This window comes from Corvus brachyrhynchos, unplaced genomic scaffold (genome assembly GCF_000691975.1).
Source record: "Corvus brachyrhynchos isolate BGI_N302 unplaced genomic scaffold, ASM69197v1 scaffold317, whole genome shotgun sequence".
NCBI classification, from domain to species: domain Eukaryota; kingdom Metazoa; phylum Chordata; class Aves; order Passeriformes; family Corvidae; genus Corvus; species Corvus brachyrhynchos.
Genome location: NW_008239295.1, coordinates 699,651 through 708,771, shown reverse-complemented (window position 1 = coordinate 708,771; position 9,121 = coordinate 699,651). Strand labels below are relative to the sequence as shown.

Sequence of the window (9,121 nt, the reverse complement as noted above, 5' to 3'; positions counted from 1 at the left end):
TCAAGCACATTTTCCCAGAAAATCCAAGCGGCTTCACATTCTCCCTGCCCCCAAATCCATCAAGTTTCCCATTCCCACAGTCTATTCCAGCCCCTCTGAATGGACCATGCCTCTGATTCCCAAGGACTCCACAAAGAGCCCAGGAGTGAGGTGTCCTCCCTGGCAGCTCCGCTGTGTCACAGCAGCAGCGTGACAGTGGCAGCGGAGGGGCTGTCTTGAAGCCTCTGTTAGCAGCGTGGTGTCTCACCCAGCCCTCCCGTGGGGCTCCAATTTTTGGCTGCTTGGCAGGCTGGGAAGGGGGAGAATCCGACCTCCCTCGCTCCTGTGCGTGAGACATGAAACAAAAGCCTTCCCCTGCCTCACCGATTTCAGGCTGGCTCAAGTCCTTCACATCGCGCAGGCAGCACGGGCTGCCCCATCCTCCTTTCCTGAAGGTAAATGAGTGATTTATATTCCTAATATTACTACACGGATTTCAGTTCAGGCAGGTTCATGCAAGGCAAGACAATAGGTGATAGGGGATTTGACTGAAAAATCAAGGTTATTTCATTTACCCTCATGGCAGAAACAAAATAAAGATCATGATTTGCAATGTTACTTTGGGGAACTCCAAGGAGCTGCTCTTTAATACCCTCTCACAGTAATTAATGACTTCTTATTTGATCACCCAAAGATGGCATATGGAAATCCATAATAAAACTAGGATGCTGCATTTTCTTAATAAATATATCTTAATTAGATTTTTCATCCCAGTAACACTAAATGCTTACACACAAAAAATTATTTTGCTTGGAGTTGTATCATGAAATAAAAGTAACTGATTTCTCATAATGTTGCTCCTGTAGAAATATCAATTTGCTTTCTCTCTGCTTTCTCTCTGTTCTTTATCAGAACTCCAGTTCTGATAAACTGACAGGGCATAAAATAGTTACAAGCTAATCCTTGTGGACTGAGAACTCCCAAGATTTCTTGTTGCCCTCCCCCTTGGCAAGAATTAAAGACTTCCTCTTTCACACGGCAAATCTCCCTTTTCCCACATGTTTGGTGTCAGAGCTGTGTTTCGCTAGGCCTTACAAATCCAAATTCCTTCAGGTCTTTTTTCCTTCAGTGAATTCCATATGTACAGGCAATGGGAGTAGCAAGAATATCCATTCTCTTCCTCCTCCTGTCCTTCTCTTTCAAGGCTGTCAGTTCCTTTCCTTGCATGGACACAACTCAAGAGTTTCCTTGTAATAGTTCCCATCCTTTTCCCTCATGTGCCACCACTCCCACTGCACATTCATAATTCTCCAACTGGAGCCTTTAAGAGACAAATGATGCACAAATCCATGTAGCTGAGCTCTATATGAATTCAAATCTCTCCTGTAAAATCAATCATGGTGTTTTCAGCGGCTTTGCAAAAGATGCTGTCAAATTAGCCATAGCTGGACTTTTACTATGTGAAATGCAAAAGAATTATTTCTTCCATCACCCTGCTCTGCTGTCTTTGGTGAGATGAAGTTGGAGAGGAGGTGAAAGCTTGTACCTCCTGCAGGTCTCCTAAAGAGAGTGTGTCCTTCCAAGGCAGCTTCTGAATGGGAACCAGTGGGGATGTTAAAAGGGGTGTCAAAGGTGGCACCTCAGGGAGGAGATGCTGCCTCAGCTGATTCCAAGTGCCAGGGCTCATGTGGAACCAGCCTTGTCCTGAGGCTCTTTTCTAGGCTGCAATTCACCTCTTCAGTAAATACTTTTGGACAGGACTGACCAGGTGTTGAGACTGCACTTCTTTCCGAATGGGTCATCCTGTCCGAGCTGGCAATGGGTTTTGCTGGGAGAAATTGCCTCATGTCCCACCTTCTGCATGAAGACCCTCAGAGCTGGCAGCTTTACAGAATCATTAAATCACAGAATTATTAAGGCTGGAAAAGACCTCCAAGATCATCGAGCCCATCCTGTGACCAATCCCCACCTTGTCAACCAGACCGGGGCACTGAGTGACAGGTCTGGTAGTTCCTTGGAGACCTCCAGGGATGGGGATTCACCACCTCCCTGGGCAGCCCCTTCCAGTGTCTAACAGCCCATTCAGTGAAGAAATTCCTCCTGATGTCCAACCTGAATTTCCCCTGGCATAGTTTGAGGCTGTTTCCTCTCCTCCTGTCCCTTGTTCCCTGGGAGCAGAGCCCGATCCCCCCTGGCTGCCCCCTCCTGTCAGGGAGTTGTGCAGAGCCACAAGGTCCCCCCTGAGCCTCCTTTGCTCCAGGCTGAGCCCCTTTCCCAGCTCCCTCAGCCCCTCCTGCTGCTCCAGCCCCTTCCCCAGCTCAGTTCCCTTCTCTGGACACACTCCAGCCCTTCAATGTCCATCTTGCAGTGACAGGACTAGAACTGGACACAGGATTTGAGGTGTGGCCTCACCAGTGCACCTCAAAACTCCAGGTGGCTGCTCTGCCACTCCAGAGCAGCTCTGTGATGTGCCCTGCTACATGCAAAACCTGCTCCATGGACTGTGAGTGACCTCACTGTGATGGAAAGGCGCTGGCAGGGAAAATCTTCCATTGCTCTTTTCAAAGCACTATGGCTGTGCCAGAGCAGGAGCCTTGAAATGGAGCACACAGTTTAATCTATCTTTGACATGACTTTTTTTAGCCCAGTTGTTTCTTATTAGAAAGCACTTTCATTTCTTCTAATCATTCATCAGCCCTTGTGTGTGAACACAGTGTTTAACAGAACTCTGACCATCAGCTTCGGACATCAGCTGTTCTTCCATTAAGAAAAAAATCCTTCTGTGTTGAAATAGATGGTGAGATGTCTGAATCTGGGGGACACATTTTTAAAAGGTGCATTTGGGGTTACGTAATTTTATGTGTCAAAATCTCATGCACCCTGATTTAGCACATTTATTATGATGTTTATACATTTGTGTGAGGAAACAGACTCAAACACTAACTTACAGACCTCTACATTGTGTGTTTCATGCAAGTCTGCTCCCTGGACACTTTTGGCTCAGGCCAGCTATCCTTGGGGTGGTTCAGGGAAGCTCACAGCCCAAAACCTGCAGTCAGTAGGGATGCAGCCACTCTTTTCCAGAGAGGAAGAAAGTTCAAGCACATTGACAAAGAACCAGATCATGGCACTTAGCCCTTGAGCCAAGGCTGGTGCACCAGTCTCGGGCTGGGATTTTAGCAGTACAGACCAAATCTCCCTCCTCTGTAATGTGGTTTTGTATTACTCTGTGAAAAATAACATATTGAGGTAGGTGACTTTGGTTAAAGGACATGTAAAACACTGCACTTAGTGTGTTCATTGGTTGCATTTTTCCTCTGATCACTTTCAGATTTTTTTTTTTTTTTTTTTTGGCAGGAGGATTTAGCAGTGCCAGCAATCCACTGCATTTTTGGAGAGTGTGGGGCGAGTTCTGCACTGATTTACTGCACTGCAGTACATGGAATCCATTGGTGTTGGCCAGGTGACACAAGATCACATGGAGCAGAACTTAGAACCAATGTATTCTTACTGCCTGTTATCTATTAGTTTGCCTAATGTCCATATAAAGAGCTTTTTTGACTTAAACCCCTTGTGTCTAACTGGATAAGAATATTTTAGCTTCAGATATTATATAATAACATTTTATATGCAATTTATGAATGTTAGACAATCAGCGGTGGCATTAAGTAATATTTTTCTGTGGTTTGTTTGGGGTTTCTTTCCTTTTCTGTTTGTTTGAGAAAGCTCATTGGACAAAATCTTTTGAATACAAGGCATGATCATGTGTTTAGCCTTTTCTGCAGAAAAAAAAATTAAAAAAGAACTTTAGAGAAAGAATACTTGAGTAAAAATTGCTTGGGTAGAAGGAAAGTCCTTTGCAATGACAACTTATGAGTTCTAAACTTTCCTTTTTCTGCAGCTTTTTCACTTGGTCTTATAAAAACATCCTCTGCCCCTGCAAGGTTTGCTTGTCACTGTAACACCAGAGCTGATAGACACTGCCCACTTTAACTCAAAACTGTCATCGTCAGATCAATGTGATGGCTGAGATGAGAATAATTCAGACTTAAACTATCCAGTGCCTAGGATTTAGAATGACTAATGGCTTTGAAATAAAAAAGTCAATCAATTCTACAAACATGTCAGGCAGTCGCCAGAATTTCAGTTTCTGGTTTTGGTTGGAAACAAATCTGGCACTGTTCAGGCTGATGCAGAATCCAGTTTTATTTTCACTAATTCCAGTCTCAAAAATGAGCCAAGAACCCTGCAGAAACACAGGCCTTACTCCAATTGTCAGATTAGTATGGGCTTACACGGACATGGATCAGGCTGCTTTTGCAGGTTGGTGCATAGATTGAGAAGATAATAACCTAAAGATATCATTCAGGCAAGATTTAAAACTCTGCTTCATTTTACATGTGTAGGCAGTCTCGAAGAGATCAATGGGATTACCCACGTGCATAAAGTTAAATGCACACATAAATCTTTGTGAAGCTGTGACCCAAGGGTCCAGCCTTGTATTTATCTTCAATATAGAGTTTAGTTCTAGAGGCAATTTCATTGATGACTTAAATATGCTCACACTCAGTAGTGTCTCATATTCATGGCTGCATGTGTCTGATTGATCAGGTCCTTAAAAAATGTGTGGAGTGGCAGAAAAGAGAAGTTTTTTTTCGGTCTGTTCACTTTCAGTATTGTGACTCCAACCAGCTTTAAATCCTTCTCTTGCCTTGCATTTTTACTCTGAAAAGGCAGAAGATGTTCATTAGTGCTTAATTAATGTGATTTTTCAGTCTTCATCAGGACTTCCAATTCCACCACATATGGTTCTTAACTTTAGTTTATAATTAGATTTCTAGTGATAAATTGGTCTCCCCTTTACCCAAGTTCAGATTAAAACGTATTTGATTTTTTTTTTTATTATGACTGGTTTAGTGTTCCCTTTCCTGTAGGAATTTCCTTTCCCTTTCCCTTTCCCTTGGCAAATGTGATCTACCCTCATGTAGCTGCTTTGGTTTTGACCCGTTGACACTCACTGATGTATATTCAAGAATCTTCAATTAAATGTAACTGGGCTCAACAGAGCACTGACCCCTTATTTTTACAGCTGTATCACAATTTCTTCTCCACAAGAATTTCAAATTGTATTTTTTACTATCCATCACTTCTCATTACAGGCATACCAGAAAAATAATTTTTATACTTTTTGTGGGTCTTTGAAGTGTACACACATCTGCCTTAAAATTCTAGAATATCTTCTATGTTTATTATATCTACCTGTCTTTGAAGAATTTAATGGATTCTGATCACTCTCCTTTGAAGGACTATTACCTGAAAATTTTCTGTCTTTAACGCTGCAGTTCTGTAAACCTAAAAGATATTTTTCCCTAATGGGTTTCTTCATTAAATACTGATTTTCTATTCTGACACTGAGTCTTAACACAGTGTAGCTCGATAGAATTCAGTAAAATCGTGCTGATATGGAAACATTGCAAAAGTGGAGGAAGAGTCCACAGCAATTTCAAACAGAAGGGTTGGAACCACAGTTCTGGTTTTTCCCCCACAAAAGATGACCTGCATTAACTAACAGCAGTGCAATTATATTGGTCCAATATGTGTATGAAATCAGAATCAACCCCTACATAAAATCATTAGACAGCTGGAAGCTGGAAAAAATGACACTATTCATATTTTTAATCATCTGCCAATCATTCTATATTGGTTGAAAAAATAGCCCCCTGCAGACACCCTGCATGATGAGGGACCTGATGCCTCCCTTTACACATGTTTCAGGTGACTTTGCCTTTGCTAGCCTGGTTCCACGGGCTGAATTAGTACCTGGCGTGGGTCAGGTGTCCTCCTGGACTTCTCCTTCCAAGCTCATTTCATTCCAAGGAAATGCATTTGATGTGCACAGAGAAAACCCTGGGATACAAATACATGGTATTAAATCTACTGAGACCAAGTTTCTCTGGGACTACAGCTCATAATCTAAGAGAGGGAAAAGGCAGGTGCTCCTAGAAATCATGCAATGTCTGTCCTCCTAAGGAATGGTTCAGATGCCCAAATTATTGCTGGTTGTGAAAAATAGCACACCTTTCTTAATTTAAAAAGAATAGCTTCACTCCTTGTTGCATTGACCAACTCTTGGAATTTTTCTACAAACTGTGCCTTCTTTCCTGTCAGGACCCTGCCCACGGCAGGGGGGATGGAAGGAGATGATCTTTGAGGCCCCTTCCAACCCAAACCATTCCATGATTCCACGATTCTAAGGGATATAATACTCAGCTCCTTCCCCCTGGTCCAGCCAAGCTGGTGTTTGGAACACATACAATGAGCTGCTTTATCTGCATACTTTGAGCACCTGCTTGAATAATAACTCCTTACCTCCACCATTGCAGCATCCCTTCATGCAGGTTTCCTCCTTCACCAGCCCAGAGCTGAGAATAGCTGGCAAAAAGCACCCCAGGCATCATTACTGACATAGACACCAACACAGCAGTCAGGTGAATCCCTTGAAGCACCCCTGCCCCTCCTGTTTTCATTCAGTAGCAGTGAGGGGTGGCCAGAAACCACCCCGAATGACCTTTCCTCACAATCCACACTAAAGGTTTTGCAGCTAATGCCTCCCTTCACCATCAGACCCTTTACACTCAGCTCAGGGATGCAGCTGGGTTCTGTGTAGGCAGTTTGTAGTAGGAATTGATAGATTGGCAGAATAAAGTTATGGTTGATGGTTATAATATTACACTCCCCTATTTCCAGAAACCCTAATTTAAGTTACTCTAGCTGTTAAGTCCTTAAGGGAGGAAGGAAGGAAGGAAGGAGTTTGTTTACTTGTTAGGAAAAGAAAAAAAAATTCTTAGGAAGAAGAAAGACTGTGGAAGAAACACCAGGACTTAGGGGAAGACAACATGATTTAGGAGAAGGTACCTTAATGCTTAGTTTGTTTAGTGTTTTTGTGGTCTACATCTTTTACCTTCGCCAAGTCACCCAGACCTTCTGGGTCACCAAGATCCATCTTCTGCCTGTTTGTTATGCCTCCTGGCAAGAAAATAGAATTTCCAACCCCAAAAATCATTCCATGATCCAAAATTTATTTCAGAATCTCAGTAATGTTTTAATCTGACAAAACAATGTCTCTGAAAGCTGTCAAATAAAAAGAGTCCAATGTTCCACTTGACAAGATCTTGTTAAAATAATTGGTAGAATCATATTCAGGACTGCATTCATCTCACAAAACTTCACATGTATGGGTAAGGCATGTAGGGCACGCTGTCTGCCAAGACTTCTCCTGCAGCTGATGGGGAGGATACCTAAAGAGTCAGCTTATCCCATTTTCCTGGGATGAATGAATACATTCCTGGATGTGTTGTTCCTTTAATCACAAGAGCTGCCTAAATATCTACCACTGATTGGATGCCAGTAAGACACTGCTGTGAAATAATGTACAGTCTAAACCAAGAGAGTTGAAAAACCTCATGAAACAAAACAGGTTAAAAAATGAACCCCCCCCCCCCCGATTTGGATGTCATGTAAAGGAACAGGAAAATTGAGGGGGTTTGTCTAGATTTGAACAGTCATGGGTGTACTCATCCTTTTGATAAATGCTGCATTTTCCTTAGTCAGACTGCCAGAAAAGGGTCTGACAATATTTTTGGACAGTTTTATAGTTACAGCCATGTGTGCTGATTTGACAGGGCCTCTCATCTTTCCATGCTCAGTATTGGCAGAGCCCTAATCTCAGGAGACTTGTTCTGCAGGGTTTGTAGGGCACTCTGCTCAACCAGGCAATGAGAACTGATTTACAAACTGTGGACTAACAAATTCTCTAAGTTCCACAAGAAAAAGGTTTACAATGTACAGAAGCTCACAAGCACTGAAGAAACCGCTTCTTATGCATTGTACAGACTCTCTCACATGATTCTTGCTAAAATGTTACTTAATGGACTTCTTAAGGACACGTATTATGTCCATATTATTTTCATCTCCAAGTGTCTAATAATATTTAGTGTTCCACAGTGGGATGCAAATTTTCCTTTTTAATTTGCCAGTAAATTTCACTGAGTGTCATCCCTTTGTCAGGAAAAATTTCTATCGCTTTAAAATACTACTGTAGCTTTATGTCACTGCTCCTTTAATCAATGTTCAGAAGCTGTAATGAGGCAGGGAGGCAGATGCCTAGAAATTTCAGAAGAAGCCCTCACATTGCACAAACTTCTCTGACTCACTGTCTTAATAGACTGGAGCTGAGGTTTCATGTGATCTGCTGCTCTGTGTGTTGCCAGCTATGTTACTGTTTCAAACTATTTCATAAAACTATCTAGCAAAAGCCGACCTATGAATCATTAACAACGCTGTTTGCAAGATGACTTTCATCTTCCTCATGTTTTTCTATAGTAAATTTCCACTTTAACACAAGCCACAACTACACCCTTAAGTGGAAATTCATTACCCTTAAGCTGAGTGAAGATTTCTGCAAACAGAGCTTGGCTTTTGTGCTGGTTGTTAATGATTAACATTTAATAGGTTCTGACAACGTGTTCAGCCAAGTGCAAGACAGGACTGAAGACAGTCCTTAGACTCAGTGCTTAGGAAAACACCACATGTAGCACAGTAATAACTTGTCAATCCAGAGAGCCAAGGACAGAACTTGGAGCTACAGGTACCTGTGGAGTTTATTCAGGCATTGGTTCTATTGCCAGAAGCACAGACAATAGAACCCCTCCTATCCACTGCTTTCATACAGAATCACCAACTGGTGGAGGTTGGAGGTGATCACAGGGGGACATCTGGTGCCACTCCCTGCTCCAGCAGGGCCATCCCAGAGCACACAGCACAGGATTGTGTCCAGAGGGGTCTGAAATATCTCCAGTGAGGGAGACTCCACACCCTCTCTGTTCAGGGCTCAGCCACTGCCCAGGGAAGAAGTTCTGCCTCCTGTCCAGGTGGAATTTCCTGGGCATCAGTCCCTGCCCGTTCCTCTGGTGCCATGGCTGGGCCCCACGGAGCAGAGCCTGGGCCCTGCTCGGAGCCCTCCCTGCACACAGGGACACCCAGGGCTGAGGGCCCCTCTCAGCTGGGGCTCCTCTCCAGGCTGGACAGCCCCAGCTCCCTCAGCCTTTCCCTGTCAGGGATGCTCCAGGCCCTAAATCATCTC

The 9,121-nt window shown here is 43.2% G+C and overlaps 1 long non-coding RNA gene across 1 annotated transcript; it reads left to right on the top strand.

Moving 5' to 3' along the window:
• The first annotated feature begins 106 nt into the window (after nucleotides 1–106).
• LOC108448267 lies at nucleotides 107–5,045 on the top strand. Its single transcript, XR_001864103.1, has 2 exons — nucleotides 107–434; nucleotides 3,337–5,045. It is a non-coding gene; the product is annotated as an uncharacterized LOC108448267 (long non-coding RNA).
• The last annotated feature ends 4,076 nt before the right edge of the window (nucleotides 5,046–9,121 follow it).